A 20429-nucleotide genomic window follows, 5' to 3' on the forward strand; every position below is an offset into this window, starting at 1 on the left:
TGGGAACAAAAACATTGAAAAGTGCAAAAAATCGCAAATTTTCCGACCATTTGCATGGAAAAATTGCCATATTTTTAAATTTTCGGAAAAAAATAAAACTCTCAAAATACAAGTATTTTGTAATGAAAGAAACGAAAATCCATGTTAAATTGCCTGTAAAGTGACGGTTTCAAAGATATGTAACAAAAACCGAGATCCATCAGTTTTTTGAAAATACACTTTTTATAATATATCTTAGAAACTAAATATTGTACACAATTTATTATACCACCATTCGATTCAGCGTAAAATTCTTTATAAACCCAGTAATTTATATTAACCTGAGATTGGTTTAACAGAAATGGGAACAAAAACATTGAAAATGGCAAAAAATCGCAAATTTTCCGACCATTTGCATGGAAAAATTGCCATATTTTTAAATTTTCGGAAAAAAATAAAACTCTCAAAATACAAGTATTTTGTAATGAAAGAAACGAAAATCCATGTTAAATTGCCTGTAAAGTGACGGTTTCAAAGATATGTAACAAAAACCGAGATAAATCAATTTTTTGAAAATACACTTTTTATAATATATCTTAGAAACTAAACATTGTACACAATTTATTATACCACCATTCGACTCAGCGTAAAATTCTTTATAAACCCAGTAATTTATATTAACCTGAGATTGTTTTAACAGAAATAGGAACAAAAACATTGAAAATGGCAAAAAATCGCAAATTTTCCGACCATTTGCATGGAAAAATTGCCATATTTTTAAATTTTCGGAAAAAAGTAAAACTCTCAAAATACAAGTATTTTGTAATGAAAGAAACGAAAATCCATGTTAAATTGCTTGTAAAGTGACGGTTTCAAAGATATGTAACAAAAACCGAGATCCATCAGTTTTTTGAAAATACACTTTTTATAATATATCTTAGAAACTAAACATTGTACACAATTTATTATACCACCATTCGATTCAGCGTAAAATTCCTTATAAACCCAGTAATTTATATTAACCTGAGATTGTTTTAACAGAAATGGGAACAAAAACATTGAAAATGGCAAAAAATCGCAAATTTTCCGACCATTTGCATGGAAAAATTGCCATATTTTTAAATTTTCGGAAAAAAATAAAACTCTCAAAATACAAGTATTTTGTAATGAAAGAAACGAAAATCCATGTTAAATTGCTTGTAAAGTGACGGTTTCAAAGATATGTAACAAAAACCCAGATCCATCAGTTTTTTGAAAATACACTTTTATAATATATCTTAGAAACTAAACATTGTACACAATTTATTATACCACCATTCGATTCAGCGTAAAATTCTTTATAAACCCAGTAATTTATATTAACCTGAGATTGTTTTAACAGAAATGGGAACAAAAACATTGAAAATGGCAAAAAATCGCAAATTTTCCGACCATTTGCATGGAAAAATTGCCATATTTTTAAATTTTCGGAAAAAATAAAACTCTCAAATTACAAGTATTTTGTAATGAAAGAAACGAAAATCCATGTTAAATTGCTTGTAAAGTGACGGTTTCAAAGATATGTAACAAAAACCGAGATCCATCAGATTTAACAGAAATGGGAACAAAAACATTGAAAATGGCAAAAAATCGCAAATTTTCCGACCATTTGCATGGAAAAATTGCCATATTTTTAAATTTTCGGAAAAAAATAAAACTCTCAAAATACAAGTATTTTGTAATGAAAGAAACGAAAATCCATGTTAAATTGCCTGTAAAGTGACGGTTTCAAAGTTATGTAACAAAAACCGAGATCCATCAGTTTTTTGAAAATACACTTTTTATAATATATCTTAGAAACTAAACATTGTACACAATTTATTATACCACCATCCGATTCAGCGCAAAATTCTTTATAAACCCAGTAATTTATATTAACCTGAGATTGTTTTAACAGAAATGGGAACAAAAACATTGAAAATGGCAAAAAATCGCAAATTTTCCGACCATTTGCATGGAAAAATTGCCATATTTTTAAATTTTCGGAAACAGATAAAACTCTCAAATTACAAGTATTTTGTAATGAAAGAAACGAAAATCCATGTTAAATTGCTTGTAAAGTGACGGTTTCAAAGATATGTAACAAAAACCGAGATCCATCAATTTTTTGAAAATACACTTTTTATAATATATCTTAGAAACTAAACATTGTACACAATTTATTATACCACCATTCGATTCAGCGTAAAATTCTTTATAAACCCAGTAATTTATATTAACCTGAGATTGTTTTAACAGAAATGGGAACAAAAACATTGAAAATGGCAAAAAATCGCAAATTTTCCGACCATTTGTATGGAAAAATTGCCATATTTTTAAATTTTCGGAAAAAAGTAAAACTCTCAAAATACAAGTATTTTGTAATGAAAGAAACGAAAATCCATGTTAAATTGCTTGTAAAGTGACGGTTTCAAAGATATGTAACAAAAACCGAGATCCATCAGTTTTTTGAAAATACACTTTTTATAATATATCTTAGAAACTAAACATTGTACACAATTTATTATACTACCATTCGATTCAGCGTAAAATTCTTTATAAACCCAGTAATTTATATTAACCTGAGATTGTTTTAACAGAAATGGGAACAAAAACATTGAAAATGGCAAAAAATCGCAAATTTTCCGACCATTTGCATGGAAAAATTGCCATATTTTTAAATTTTCGGAAAAAAATAAATCTCTCAAATTACAAGTATTTTGTAATGAAAGAAACGAAAATCCATGTTAAATTGCTTGTAAAGTGACGGTTTCAAAGATATGTAACAAAAACCGAGATCCATCAGTTTTTTGAAAATACACTTTTTATAATATATCTTAGAAACTAAACATTGTACACAATTTATTATACCACCATCCGATTCAGCGTAAAATTCTTTATAAACTCAGTAATTTATATTAACCTGAGATTGTTTTAACAGAAATGGGAACAAAAACATTGAAAATGGCAAAAAATCGCAAATTTTCCGGCCAATTGCATGGAAAAATTGCCATATTTTTAAATTTTCGGAAAAAATAAAACTCTCAAATTACAAGTATCTTGTAATGAAAGAAACGAAAATCCATGTTAAATTGCTTGTAAAGTGACGGTTTCAAAGATATGTAACAAATACCCAGATCCATCAGTTTTTTGAAAATACACTTTTTATAATATATCTTAGAAACTAAACATTGTACACAATTTATTATACCACCATTCGATTCAGCGTAAAATTCTTTATAAACCCAGTAATTTATATTAACCTGAGATTGTTTTAACAGAAATGGGAACAAAAACATTGAAAATGGCAAAAAATCGCCAATTTTCCGACCATTTGCATGGAAAAACTGCCATATCTTTAAATTTTCGGAAAAAAATAAAACTCTCAAAATACAAGTATTTTGTAATGAAAGAAACGAAAATCCATGTTAAATTGCTTGTAAAGTGACGGTTTCAAAGATATGTAACAAATACCCAGATAAATCAATTTTTGAAAATACACTTTTTATAATATATCTTAGAAACTAAACATTGTACACAATTTATTATACCACCATTCGATTCAGCGTAAAATTCTTTATAAACCCAGTAATTTATATTAACCTGAGATTGTTTTAACAAAAATGGGAACAAAAATATTGAAAATGGCAAAAAATCGAAAATTTTCCGACCATTTGCATGGAAAAATTGCCATATTTTTAAATTTTCGGAAAAAAATAAAACTCTCAAATTACAAGTATTTTGTAATGAAAGAAACGAAAATCCATGTTAAATTGCTTGAAAAGTGACGGTTTCAAAGATATGTAACAAAAACCGAGATCCATCAGTTTTTTGAAAATACACTTTTTATAATATATCTTAGAAACTAAACTATTGTACACAATTTATTATACCACCATTCGATTCAGCGTAAAATTCTTTATAAACCCAGTAATTTATATTAACCTGAGATTGTTTTAACAGAAATGGGAATAAAAACATTGAAAATGGCAAAAAATCGCAAATTTTCCGACCATTTGCATGGAAAAATTGCCATATTTTTAAATTTTCGGAAAAAAATAAAACTCTCAAATTACAAGTATTTTGTAATGAAAGAAACGCAAATCCATGTTAAATTGCTTGTAAAGTGACGGTTTCAAAGATATGTAACAAAAACCGAGATCCATCAGTTTTTTGAAAATTCACTTTTTATAATATATCTTAGAAACTAAACATTGTACACAATTTATTACACCACCATTCGATTCAGCGTAAAACTCTTTATAAACCCAGTAATTTATATTAACCTGAGATTGTTTTAACAGAAATGGGAACAAAAATATTGAAAATGGCAAAAAATCGCAAATTTTCCGACCATTTGCATGGAAAAATTGCCATATTTTTAAATTTTCGGAAAAAAATAAAACTCTCAAATTACAAGTATTTTGTAATGAAAGAAACGAAAATCCATGTTAAATTGCTTGTAAAGTGACGGTTTCAAAGATATGTAACAAAAACCGAGATAAATCAATTTTTTGAAAATACACTTTTTATAATATATCTTAGAAACTAAACATTGTACACAATTTATTATACCACCATTCGATTCAGCGTAAAATTCTTTATAAACCCAGTAATTTATATTAACCTGAGATTGTTTTAACAGAAATAGGAACAAAAACATTGAAAATGGCAAAAAATCGCAAATTTTCCGACCATTTGCATGGAAAAATTGCCATATTTTTAAATTTTCGGAAAAAAGTAAAACTCTCAAAATACAAGTATTTTGTAATGAAAGAAACGAAAATCCATGTTAAATTGCTTGTAAAGTGACGGTTTCAAAGATATGTAACAAAAACCGAGATCCATCAGTTTTTTGAAAATACACTTTTTATAATATATCTTAGAAACTAAACATTGTACACAATTTATTATACCACCATTCGATTCAGCGTAAAATTCCTTATAAACCCAGTAATTTATATTAACCTGAGATTGTTTTAACAGAAATGGGAACAAAAACATTGAAAATGGCAAAAAATCGCAAATTTTCCGACCATTTGCATGGAAAAATTGCCATATTTTTAAATTTTCGGAAAAAAATAAAACTCTCAAAATACAAGTATTTTGTAATGAAAGAAACGAAAATCCATGTTAAATTGCTTGTAAAGTGACGGTTTCAAAGATATGTAACAAAAACCCAGATCCATCAGTTTTTTGAAAATACACTTTTATAATATATCTTAGAAACTAAACATTGTACACAATTTATTATACCACCATTCGATTCAGCGTAAAATTCTTTATAAACCCAGTAATTTATATTAACCTGAGATTGTTTTAACAGAAATGGGAACAAAAACATTGAAAATGGCAAAAAATCGCAAATTTTCCGACCATTTGCATGGAAAAATTGCCATATTTTTAAATTTTCGGGAAAAAATAAAACTCTCAAATTACAAGTATTTTGTAATGAAAGAAACGAAAATCCATGTTAAATTGCTTGTAAAGTGACGGTTTCAAAGATATGTAACAAAAACCGAGATCCATCAGATTTTTGAAAATACACTTTTTATAATATATCTTAGAAACTAAATATTGTACACAATTTATTATACCACCATTCGATTCAGCGTAAAATTCTTTATAAACCCAGTAATTTATATTAACCTGAGATTGTTTTAACAGAAATGGGAACAAAAACATTGAAAATGGCAAAAAATCGCAAATTTTCCGACCATTTGCATGGAAAAATTGCCATATTTTTAAATTTTCGGAAAAAAATAAAACTCTCAAAATACAAGTATTTTGTAATGAAAGAAACGAAAATCCATGTTAAATTGCCTGTAAAGTGACGGTTTCAAAGTTATGTAACAAAAACCGAGATCCATCAGTTTTTTGAAAATACACTTTTTATAATATATCTTAGAAACTAAACATTGTACACAATTTATTATACCACCATCCGATTCAGCGCAAAATTCTTTATAAACCCAGTAATTTATATTAACCTGAGATTGTTTTAACAGAAATGGGAACAAAAACATTGAAAATGGCAAAAAATCGCAAATTTTCCGACCATTTGCATGGAAAAATTGCCATATTTTTAAATTTTCGGAAACAAATAAAACTCTCAAATTACAAGTATTTTGTAATGAAAGAAACGAAAATCCATGTTAAATTGCTTGTAAAGTGACGGTTTCAAAGATATGTAACAAAAACCGAGATCCATCAATTTTTTGAAAATACACTTTTTATAATATATCTTAGAAACTAAACATTGTACACAATTTATTATACCACCATTCGATTCAGCGTAAAATTCTTTATAAACCCAGTAATTTATATTAACCTGAGATTGTTTTAACAGAAATGGGAACAAAAACATTGAAAATGGCAAAAAATCGCAAATTTTCCGACCATTTGTATGGAAAAATTGCCATATTTTTAAATTTTCGGAAAAAAGTAAAACTCTCAAAATACAAGTATTTTGTAATGAAAGAAACGAAAATCCATGTTAAATTTCTTGTAAAGTGACGGTTTCAAAGATATGTAACAAAAACCGAGATCCATCAGTTTTTTGAAAATACACTTTTTATAATATATCTTAGAAACTAAACATTGTACACAATTTATTATACCACCATCCGATTCAGCGTAAAATTCTTTATAAACCCAGTAATTTATATTAACCTGAGATTGTTTTAACAGAAATGGGAACAAAAACATTGAAAATGGCAAAAAATCGCAAATTTTCCGACCAATTGCATGGAAAAATTGCCATATTTTTAAATTTTCGGAAAAAAATAAAACTCTCAAATTACAAGTATCTTGTAATGAAAGAAACGAAAATCCATGTTAAATTGCTTGTAAAGTGACGGTTTCAAAGATATGTAACAAAAACCGAGATCCATCAGTTTTTTGAAAATACACTTTTTATAATATATCTTAGAAACTAAACATTGTACACAATTTATTATACCACCATTCGATTCAGCGTAAAATTCTTTATAAACCCAGTAATTTATATTAACCTGAGATTGTTTTAACAGAAATGGGAACAAAAACATTGAAAATCGCAAAAAATCGCAAATTTTCCGACCATTTGCATGGAAAAACTGCCATATTTTTAAATTTTCGGAAAAAAATAAAACTCTCAAAATACAAGTATTTTGTAATGAAAGAAACGAAAATCCATGTTAAATTTCTTGTAAAGTGACGGTTTCAAAGATATGTAACAAAAACCGAGATCCATCAGTTTTTTGAAAATACACTTTTTATAATATATCTTAGAAACTAAACATTGTACACAATTTATTATACCACCATTCGATTCAGCGCAAAATTCTTTATAAACCCAGTAATTTATATTAACCTGAGATTGTTTTAACAGAAATGGGAACAAAAACATTGAAAATGGCAAAAAATCGCAAATTTTCCGACCATTTGCATGGAAAAACTGCCATATTTTTAAATTTTCGGAAAAAAATAAAACTCTCAAAATACAAGTATTTTGTAATGAGAGAAACGAAAATCCATGTTAAATTGCTTGTAAAGTGACGGTTTCAAAGATATGTAACAAATACCCAGATCCATTTGTTTTTTGAAAATACACTTTTTATAATATATCTTAGAAACTAAACATTGTACACAATTTATTATACCACCATTCGATTCAGCGTAAAATTCTTTATAAACCCAGTAATTTATATTAACCTGAGATTGTTTTAACAGAAATGGGAACAAAAACATTGAAAATGGCAAAAAATCGCCAATTTTCCGACCATTTGCATGGAAAAACTGCCATATCTTTAAATTTTCGGAAAAAAATAAAACTCTCAAAATACAAGTATTTTGTAATGAAAGAAACGAAAATCCATGTTAAATTGCTTGTAAAGTGACGGTTTCAAAGATATGTAACAAATACCCAGATCCATCAGTTTTTTGAAAATACACTTTTTATAATATATCTTAGAAACTAAACATTGTACACAATTTATTATACCACCATTCGATTCAGCGTAAAATTCTTTATAAACCCAGTAATTTATATTAACCTGAGATTGTTTTAACAGAAATGGGAACAAAAACATTGAAAATGGCAAAAAATCGCAAATTTTCCGACCATTTGCATGGAAAAACTGCCATATTTTTAAATTTTCGGAAAAAAATAAAACTCTCAAAATACAAGTATTTTGTAATGAAAGAAACGAAAATCCATGTTAAATTGCTTGTAAAGTGACGGTTTCAAAGATATGTAACAAATACCCAGATCCATCAGTTTTTTGAAAATACACTTTTTATAATATATCTTAGAAACTAAACATTGTACACAATTTATTATACCACCATTCGATTCAGCGTAAAATTCTTTATAAACCCAGTAATTTATATTAACCTGAGATTGTTTTAACAGAAATGGGAACAAAAACATTGAAAATGGCAAAAAATCGCCAATTTTCCGACCATTTGCATGGAAAAACTGCCATATTTTTAAATTTTCGGAAAAAAATAAAACTCTCAAAATACAAGTATTTTGTAATGAAAGAAACGAAAATCCATGTTAAATTGCTTGTAAAGTGACGGTTTCAAAGATATGTAACAAATACCCAGATCCATCAGTTTTTTGAAAATACACTTTTTATAATATATCTTAGAAACTAAACATTGTACACAATTTATTATACCACCATTCGATTCAGCGTAAAATTCTTTATAAACCCAGTAATTTATATTAACCTGAGATTGTTTTAACAGAAATGGGAACAAAAACATTGAAAATGGCAAAAAATCGCAAATTTTCCGACCATTTGCATGGAAAAACTGTCATATTTTTAAATTTTCGGAAAAAAATAAAACTCTCAAAATACAAGTATTTTGTAATGAAAGAAACGAAAATCCATGTTAAATTGCTTGTAAAGTGACGGTTTCAAAGATATGTAACAAATACCAAGATAAATCAGTTTTTTGAAAATACACTTTTTATAATATATCTTAGAAACTAAACATTGTACACAATTTATTATACCACCATTCGATTCAGCGTAAAATTCTTTATAAACCCAGTAATTTATATTAACCTGAGATTGTTTTAACAGAAATGGGAACAAAAACATTGAAAATGGCAAAAAATCGCAAATTTTCCGACCATTTGCATGGAAAAACTGTCATATTTTTAAATTTTCGGAAAAAAATAAAACTCTCAAAATACAAGTATTTTGTAATGAAAGAAACGAAAATCCATGTTAAATTGCTTGTAAAGTGACGGTTTCAAAGATATGTAACAAATACCAAGATAAATCAGTTTTTTGAAAATACACTTTTTATAATATATCTTAGAAACTAAACATTGTACACAATTTATTATACCACCATTCGATTCAGCGTAAAATTCTTTATAAACCCAGTAATTTATATTAACCTGAGATTGTTTTAACAGAAATGGGAACAAAAACATTGAAAATGGCAAAAAATCGCAAATTTTCCGACCATTTGCATGGAAAAACTGCCATATTTTTAAATTTTCGGAAAAAAATAAAACTCTCAAAATACAAGTATTTTGTAATGAAAGAAACGAAAATCCATGTTAAATTGCTTGTAAAGTGACGGTTTCAAAGATATGTAACAAAAACCGAGATCCATCAGTTTTTTGAAAATACACTTTTTATAATATATCTTAGAAACTAAACATTGTACACAATTTATTATACCACCATTCGATTCAGCGTAAAATTCTTTATAAACCCAGTAATTTATATTAACCTGAGATTGTTTTAACAGAAATGGGAACAAAAACATTGAAAATGGCAAAAAATCGCAAATTTTCCGACCATTTGCATGGAAAAATTGCCATATTTTTAAATTTTCGGAAAAAAATAAAACTCTCAAAATACAAGTATTTTGTAATGAAAGAAACGAAAATCCATGTTAAATTGCTTGTAAAGTGACGGTTTCAAAGATATGTAACAAAAACCGAGATCCATCAGTTTTTTGAAAATACACTTTTTATAATATATCTTAGAAACTAAACATTGTACACAATTTATTATACCACCATTCGATTCAGCGTAAAATTCTTTATAAACCCAGTAATTTATATTAACCTGAGATTGTTTTAACAGAAATGGGAACAAAAACATTGAAAATGGCAAAAAATCGCAAATTTTCCGACCATTTGCATGGAAAAACTGCCATATTTTTAAATTTTCGGAAAAAAATAAAACTCTCAAAATACAAGTATTTTGTAATGAAAGAAACGAAAATCCATGTTAAATTGCTTGTAAAGTGACGGTTTCAAAGATATGTAACAAAAACCGAGATCCATCAGTTTTTTGAAAATACACTTTTTATAATATATCTTAGAAACTAAACATTGTACACAATTTATTATACCACCATTCGATTCAGCGTAAAATTCTTTATAAACCCAGTAATTTATATTAACCTGAGATTGTTTTAACAGAAATGGGAACAAAAACATTGAAAATGGCAAAAAATCGCAAATTTTCCGACCATTTGCATGGAAAAACTGCCATATTTTTAAATTTTCGGAAAAAAATAAAACTCTCAAAATACAAGTATTTTGTAATGAAAGAAACGAAAATCCATGTTAAATTGCTTGTAAAGTGACGGTTTCAAAGATATGTAACAAAAACCGAGATCCATCAGTTTTTTGAAAATACACTTTTTATAATATATCTTAGAAACTAAACATTGTACACAATTTATTATACCACCATTCGATTCAGCGTAAAATTCTTTATAAACCCAGTAATTTATATTAACCTGAGATTGTTTTAACAGAAATGGGAACAAAAACATTGAAAATGGCAAAAAATCGCAAATTTTCCGACCATTTGCATGGAAAAACTGCCATATTTTTAAATTTTCGGAAAAAAATAAAACTCTCAAAATACAAGTATTTTGTAATGAAAGAAACGAAAATCCATGTTAAATTGCTTGTAAAGTGACGGTTTCAAAGATATGTAACAAAAACCGAGATCCATCAGTTTTTTGAAAATACACTTTTTATAATATATCTTAGAAACTAAACATTGTACACAATTTATTATACCACCATTCGATTCAGCGTAAAATTCTTTATAAACCCAGTAATTTATATTAACCTGAGATTGTTTTAACAGAAATGGGAACAAAAACATTGAAAATGGCAAAAAATCGCAAATTTTCCGACCATTTGCATGGAAAAACTGCCATATTTTTAAATTTTCGGAAAAAAATAAAACTCTCAAAATACAAGTATTTTGTAATGAAAGAAACGAAAATCCATGTTAAATTGCTTGTAAAGTGACGGTTTCAAAGATATGTAACAAAAACCGAGATCCATCAGTTTTTTGAAAATACACTTTTTATAATATATCTTAGAAACTAAACATTGTACACAATTTATTATACCACCATTCGATTCAGCGTAAAATTCTTTATAAACCCAGTAATTTATATTAACCTGAGATTGTTTTAACAGAAATGGGAACAAAAACATTGAAAATGGCAAAAAATCGCAAATTTTTCGACCATTTGCATGGAAAAATTGCCTATTTTTTAATTTTCGGAAAAAAATAAAACTCTCAAAATACAAGTATTTTGTAATGAGAGAAACGAAAATCCATGTTAAATTGCTTGTAAAGTGACGGTTTCAAAGATATGTAACAAATACCCAGATCCATCAGTTTTTTGAAAATACACTTTTTATAATATATCTTAGAAACTAAACATTGTACACAATTTATTATACCACCATTCGATTCAGCGTAAAATTCTTTATAAACCCAGTAATTTATATTAACCTGAGATTGTTTTAACAGAAATGGGAACAAAAACATTGAAAATGGCAAAAAATCGCAAATTTTCCGACCATTTGCATGGAAAAACTGCCATATTTTTAAATTTTCGGAAAAAAATAAAACTCTCAAAATACAAGTATTTTGTAATGAAAGAAACGAAAATCCATGTTAAATTGCTTGTAAAGTGACGGTTTCAAAGATATGTAACAAAAACCGAGATCCATCAGTTTTTTGAAAATACACTTTTTATAATATATCTTAGAAACTAAACATTGTACACAATTTATTATACCACCATTCGATTCAGCGTAAAATTCTTTATAAACCCAGTAATTTATATTAACCTGAGATTGTTTTAACAGAAATGGGAACAAAAACATTGAAAATGGCAAAAAATCGCAAATTTTCCGACCATTTGCATGGAAAAACTGCCATATTTTTAAATTTTCGGAAAAAAATAAAACTCTCAAAATACAAGTATTTTGTAATGAAAGAAACGAAAATCCATGTTAAATTGCTTGTAAAGTGACGGTTTCAAAGATATGTAACAAAAACCGAGATCCATCAGTTTTTTGAAAATACACTTTTTATAATATATCTTAGAAACTAAACATTGTACCCAATTTATTATACCACCATTCGATTCAGCGTAAAATTCTTTATAAACCCAGTAATTTATATTAACCTGAGATTGTTTTAACAGAAATGGGAACAAAAACATTGAAAATGGCAAAAAATCGCAAATTTTCCGACCATTTGCATGGAAAAACTGCCATATTTTTAAATTTTCGGAAAAAAATAAAACTCTCAAAATACAAGTATTTTGTAATGAAAGAAACGAAAATCCATGTTAAATTGCTTGTAAAGTGACGGTTTCAAAGATATGTAACAAAAACCGAGATCCATCAGTTTTTTGAAAATACACTTTTTATAATATATCTTAGAAACTAAACATTGTACACAATTTATTATACCACCATTCGATTCAGCGTAAAATTCTTTATAAACCCAGTAATTTATATTAACCTGAGATTGTTTTAACAGAAATGGGAACAAAAACATTGAAAATGGCAAAAAATCGCAAATTTTCCGACCATTTGCATGGAAAAACTGCCATATTTTTAAATTTTCGGAAAAAAATAAAACTCTCAAAATACAAGTATTTTGTAATGAAAGAAACGAAAATCCATGTTAAATTGCTTGTAAAGTGACGGTTTCAAAGATATGTAACAAAAACCGAGATCCATCAGTTTTTTGAAAATATACTTTTTATAATATATCTTAGAAACTAAACATTGTACACAATTTATTATACCACCATTCGATTCAGCGTAAAATTCTTTATAAACCCAGTAATTTATATTAACCTGAGATTGTTTTAACAGAAATGGGAACAAAAACATTGAAAATGGCAAAAAATCGCAAATTTTTCGACCATTTGCATGGAAAAATTGCCATATTTTTAAATTTTCGGAAAAAAATAAAACTCTCAAAAACATGTACCAGAGTTTCAGAACAGTTTATGGATGTGTTTATTATCTCAAGTAGTCCTGAAGTTTTTTCTGCTGACACTGTCTATCAAAAACTATAAAAACTTCTTCAATCTGTGGTATATGTCATTATTACGACACAATTTTGTAGTTTATGTTCGAAATAAATAATGAATTCATATCAAGCCACGTTTTAACAAAAGTGTAAATCAAAACTGACTGACGTTTAATTAAAATATTTATCTCCCGGAATTATCAACTAAAAAGGCAAAGATAATTAGAAGTTTGGAATAAAAATTAAGTCCTAAACGTTCACCAGCCTAAATATAATTAAGTTACCACAGAGGGACTTGTCTTTCTCCGTCTCCCCCTGTTTGTGATTGGACCAAACAAACATTCCCTGTCTACTAATCGGTCTAATTGTCCTTTAATTGTTTTTCTTTGGTAGTCAAAACAAAATAAATCTTCTACTTGTTTGTTTGTTTGCATTGTAAAAATCCATGGCCTATCAAAAGTTTTCTTCAGCCGTTCTTTTGAACGCATTTTCCTGTATACCAGTTTTGTCATTTTCCTTATGTTTTCTCTAGATCCTTTTTTGTTTGGTTAATATGTCCTTTCTAGTTAAATTTACTCTTTATTCTCTTGATACTAATGTCGGTAAAGATCAATTGTAAATCAGTTTCCAATAGTTTATTTAATTTGATATTTTTATATTATTTGAATATTTGATATTTGCGTTGCATATGTCTTGGTAGTGAAACATTGAATCTCAATAATATCTGCAAATATAGCAGATAGTACTGCTATATTTCCATTATATATATATATATATATATATATATATATATATATATTCGGTTTTCCCATTTTCTTCTTTATTTAAATTAAAATTTTATGGCAAAAGCTGATAAGACAAACAGAATTATTTATATCCGCACTACTGAAACGACGAAAGTTTTGATCGTAATTAAGTAACTTCTCGAAAATTTCTTGAAGATTTTATCCAAACACTGACAATAGTCCCTCTAATTAAAAAAGATTAAGATTTTATCGGGTAACTCTGAAAAGTTTTCAAAACTGTTAACAAATTAAGTAGCATCAAAGCCCTAAACTACCTATTAATTTAACAATATTTATATGAAACAAGATATTAAATTTAGTAGTTTTGGTACAAGTATTATTATTCTGATAATCTGTATACTTTCTAAAATATTCTCATACACAATAATCTGTGTAAAAAAACTATCTCAGGTTTATATAAATAAAAGTTTATATAATTAATAAGTTGTGTACAATGTTTAGTTTCTAAGATATATTATAAAAAGTGTATTTTCAAAAAACTGATGGATCTCGGTTTTTGTTACATATCTTTGAAACCGTCACTTTACAAGCAATTTAACATGGATTTTCGTTTCTTTCATTACAAAATACTTGTATTTTGAGAGTTTTATTTTTTTCCGAAAATTTAAAAATATGGCAATTTTTCCATGCAAATGGTCGGAAAATTTGCGATTTTTTGCCATTTTCAATGTTTTTGTTCCCATTTCTGTTAAAACAATCTCAGGTTAATATTAATTACTGGGTTTATAAAGAATTTTACGCTGAATCGAATGGTGGTATAATAAATTGTGTACAATGTTTAGTTTCTAAGATATATTATAAAAAGTGTATTTTCAAAAAACTGATGGATCTCGGTTTTTGTTACATATCTTTGAAACCGTCAGTTTGAAAGCAATTTAACATGGATTTTCGTTTCTTTCACTCCAAAATACTTATATTTTGAGAGATTTATCTTTATCCGAGATGTTTAAAAATATGGCAATTTTTCCATGCAAATGGTCGGAAAATTTGCGATTTTTTGCCATTTTCAATGTTTTTGTTCCCATTTCTGTTAAAACAATCTCAGGTTAATATAAATTATGATATTTGATATTTGGGTTGCATATGTCTTGGTAGTGAAACATTTAATCAATATATTCAATCAATTCAATATATATATATATATATATATATATATATATATATATATATATATATACATATATATATATATATATATATATATATATATATATATATATATTGTAATACATATTGTAAAGTCTCCTTATACAAACTAGGGGTTGATCTGCACTGGACCTACAATTTATCGTGGGCTCCGAATCACGGTCCTCGGCATTAAGCTTACCGATTGGCGAGTTACCAACTTAGAAGTCATCTCAGCAGAAATCCGGTCTTACCCAGCCTGGTTACTGACGTGACTGGGATCATTTTCCTTGTCGGATTTTGCACTCTTGTCTAGAACAATCATAAATATTAAGCAATCACAAACATAAATTTACGTCCATGCTCCAGCAGGATTTGAACCCGAGACTATCGCAAGAGTAGGTGGGCCGTCCTGTCACCTTTACCACTGCGCCACCAAGCTGCCTGCAATTCAATATTTATAGAATGCAGGCAAGCCCCGAGTTATTTCCAATATACCTCCATGTATTTTCAATAACAATAATAATAATAATAATATGTATAATTAATAAAATAGTTACGCTTTCTGTTAAAAAAAGTATTTGTTAAAGGAATTGTATAATAACTGAATATCTATCGACAAATATATATTATCAAATTTCTGTACGATCGAATAAACCTATATGATAACATTGTTCCATTTATTACTCTAATATTACATTAATTAATTAATTAATTAATTAAGTATATGTGGGCGCAGTATTTTAATCAAATTTTTATATGATAAATAGGGTTATTAAAAAGGGTTATTTTTTACAGTTACAGTAGCGGATATTTTAACCAAAAAGTGATAATTATGAACTAAACCATCGGATTTTATAAGGGCCTTTTAATATAGATGGGAACACCCTACCTAAGTAAGTACCGCGACACTGACTACATAATTTACGAAAACGTGTTACTCAGGGCTTCGCTGAATGTTTATGATCCCTCAACGAAGTTTGTGAAAGGGGCTTGATTTATTAACTCATTAGTTTGGCGATTTTTTCTTTATTTGGCTTGCGCGGACGCTATCTTGAATTTAAATTTTGTTGCATTTTCATTCTTTAGTATTTTTGTGCTACTATGTTACGTATTTTGGAAGAAAACAAAGAAAACTAAATAAATGGAATTATTGTGTCATCTTGAGAATTTTGTATTTATCTGAGAGGTAAAAGTTATTATAATTTTCTTGCAGGTTTTAATTTTTAAAATATACAATGAAAAATGTAATTTCGAAAAATTTGTGTTTTGAGAGTTTTGTCTTTGTCTTCGAGGTAAAAAAATTGGCACTTTGTCCATGTATATAGTCATGAAAATTGGCGATTTTTGGGCATTTTCAAAGATTTTGCTCCTATTTCTTTTGAAATAATCGCAGGTTAATGCAAACTAGACAGTTGATATAGAATTTTATGCTGAATCCAATGGTGGTATAATAGTTTTCATATATTTTTTTAATTTTTAAAATATACAATGAGGAATGTATTTTCGAAAAATAGATGGATTATGGTTTACATCATATATCTTTAAAATTACAAATCCTAAAGCAATTTATCATAGATTTTCGCTTCTTTCGTCCCAAAATACATACATTTCGAGAGTTTTGTCTTCATCTGAGAGGTAAAAAAATATGGAAATTTTTCCATGTATATAGTCGTGAAAATTTGCGATTTTTGGGCATTTTCAAGGATTGTGCTCCCATTTCTTTTCAAATAATCGCAGGTCAATGCAAACTAGACGGTTGATATAGAATTTTATGCTGAATTTAATGGTGGTATAATAGTTTTCATAAATTTTTTTAATTTTTAAAATATACAATGAAAAATGTAATTTCGAAAAATTTGTGGTTGATGGTTTACATCATATATCTTTAAAATTACAAATCCTAAAGTAATTTATCCTAGATTTTCGCTTCTTTCGTCCCAAAATACATATATTTTGAGAGTTTTGTCTTCATCTGAGAGGTAAAAAAATATGGAAATTTTTCCATGTATATAGTCGTGAAAATTTGGGATTTTTTAGCATATTCATGGATTTCGTTCCTACTTTATTTCAAATAATAACAGGACAATGAAAATTACATGGCCGATATAAAAAGTTACGCTGAACCCTACGATGGTATAAAGATTTCCATGTTAACACCACTGTGTATTTCACTGACAAAATGTATTTAATTCAAAGCTCTTGAGACTTGAACTAAAAGATCCCTGAAATCATACTATATTTCTGAGGGTCGTTCGATATCCATAAGTGACCTAAAAATGTTTTGAAATAAATTATTTAGAAAAAAATATTAACGGCCACTTCCCAATCAACATGAGATTCCCTGCAGATTTGGGAATTCCCAACAAGTTGGCAACGGCGCACATATTACTAATACTAAAAAACTTATATAATTAATTAATAAATTTGAAAATTTAAAAATATCGTTTCTATAATATGTTTCTATAAAATGGTGATATTTTTGTCTCCTAATAGTTCTTTAATAGAAATTTTTTATTTCGAAATTGCTCCCTCGATAAGATATGGATAACGGAATATCCTTTATTCGCCACATTTTGTTATCTCTCTGTTTGACGCGCACATAAAACCATAGTAAGTAAACTTGGACGGTCCTAGTTTTAGGAAAACCCCTACGTAAAATATGAAAACCCGAAGTTGAAACCGTTTTACCGAAAAATGTTCCACGTGAGAACACACCACGACACGGGCGACATAATTCACGAATACGTGTTCATAGCCGCTCCGCTGAACGTTTATGGTTCATCCGTAAACTTCCTGCAGAACTTGATTTATTAACTCGTTTAATTTTTTCACGAGCCGCCGTGCTTCCCGTTAAATTTCTACTGGAATCTGGAATTTTTCTTCAAAGGAGATCTAATTTTCTTATAGTGCGTTAATTTTACATATACACTGTCGTTCAAAAGTTTGGAATCAATTAGATAATTAGAGAAACAACGACAATTAAACATATTCAATACATTTTTCGTTAAATTTTTGGTATCTTTTACTTTTAATTCTATGCTAAACATTTAATGTGTGGATCAATATTAATATCACAGGACAGAGGACTGGTCTAAATCAAATGGACCTGCCACATGAAATAATTACACTCAGTGAAGTTAAACGAGCAGTAATATAAGAGCAAATTTAATGTTCTTATACTGCGTTGATTTTACATATACACTGTCGTTCAAAAGTTTGGAATCAATTAGATAATTAGAGAAACAACGACAATTAAACATATTCAATACACTTTTCGTTAAATTTTTGGTCTCTGTTACTTTTAATTCTATGCTAAACATTTAATGTGTGGATCAATATTAATAATACCATAGGACAGAGGACTGGTCTAAGTCAAATGGACCTGCCACATGAAATAATTACACTCAGTGAAGTTAAACGAGCAGTAATATAAGAGCAAATTTAATGTTCTTATACTGCGTTGATTTTACATATACACTATCGTTCAAAAGTTTGGAATCAATCAGATAATTACAGAAACAACGACAATTAAATATATTCAATACATTTTTCGTTAAATTTTTGGTATCTTTTACTTTTAATTCTATGCTAAACATTTAATGTGTGGATCAATATTAATATCACAGGACAGAGGACTGGTCTAAGTCAAATGGACCTGCCACATGAAATAATTACACTCAGTGAAGTTAAACGAGCAGTAATATAAGAGCAAATTTAATGTTCTTATACTGCATTGATTTTACATATACACTGTCGTTCAAAAGTTTAGAATCAATTAGATAATTAGAGAAACAACGACAATTAAACATATTCAATACACTTTTCGTTAAATTTTTGGTCTCTGTTACTTTTAATTCTATGCTAAACATTTAATGTGTGGATCAATATTAATAATACCATAGGACAGAGGACTGGTCTAAGTCAAATGGACCTGCCACATGAAATAATTACACTCAGTGAAGTTAAAGAATCAATCAAATTCAAAAGTTTAGAATCAATTAGATAATTAGAGAAACAACGACAATTAAACATATTCAACACACTTTTCGTTAAATTTTTGGTCTCTGTTACTTTTAATTCTATGCTAAACATTTAATGTGTGGATCAATATTAATAATACCATAGGACAGAGGATTGGTCTAAGTCAAATGGACCTGCCACATGAAATAATTACACTCAGTGAAGTTAAAGAATCAATCAAATTCAAAAGTTTAGAATCAATTAGATAATTAGAGAAACAACGACAATTAAACATATTCAACACACTTTTCGTTAAATTTTTGGTCTCTGTTACTTTTAATTCTATGCTAAACATTTAATGTGTGGATCAATATTAATAATACCATAGGACAGAGGATTGGTCTAAGTCAAATGGACCTGCCACATGAAATAATTAACTCAGTGAAGTTAAAGAATCAATCAAATTCAAAAGTTTAGAATCAATTAGATAATTAGAGAAACAACGACAATTAAACATATTCAACACACTTTTCGTTAAATTTTTGGTCTCTGTTACTTTTAATTCTATGCTAAACATTTAATGTGTGGATCAATATTAATAATACCATAGGACAGAGGATTGGTCTAAGTCAAATGGACCTGCCACATGAAATAATTACACTCAGTGAACGTTAAATTTTTGGTCTCTGTTACTTTTAATTCTATGCTAAACATTTAATGTGTGGATCAATATTAATAATACCATAGGACAGAGGATTGGTCTAAGTCAAATGGACCTGCCACATGAAATAATTACACTCAGTGAAGTTAAAGAATCAATCAAATTCAAAAGTTTAGAATCAATTAGATAATTAGAGAAACAACGACAATTAAACATATTCAACACACTTTTCGTTAAATTTTTGGTCTCTGTTACTTTTAATTCTATGCTAAACATTTAATGTGTGGATCAATATTAATAATACCATAGGACAGAGGATTGGTCTAAGTCAAATGGACCTGCCACATGAAATAATTACACTCAGTGAAGTTAAAGAATCAATCAAATTCAAAAGTTTAGAATCAATTAGATAATTAGAGAAACAACGACAATTAAACATATTCAACACACTTTTCGTTAAATTTTTGGTCTCTGTTACTTTTAATTCTATGCTAAACATTTAATGTGTGGATCAATATTAATAATACCATAGGACAGAGGATTGGTCTA

The sequence above is a fragment of the Rhynchophorus ferrugineus genome, unplaced genomic scaffold (assembly GCF_030347505.1).
Source record: "Rhynchophorus ferrugineus isolate W39M unplaced genomic scaffold, kcgeb_rfMv2 rfM7, whole genome shotgun sequence".
Taxonomy (NCBI): Eukaryota; Metazoa; Arthropoda; class Insecta; order Coleoptera; family Curculionidae; genus Rhynchophorus; species Rhynchophorus ferrugineus.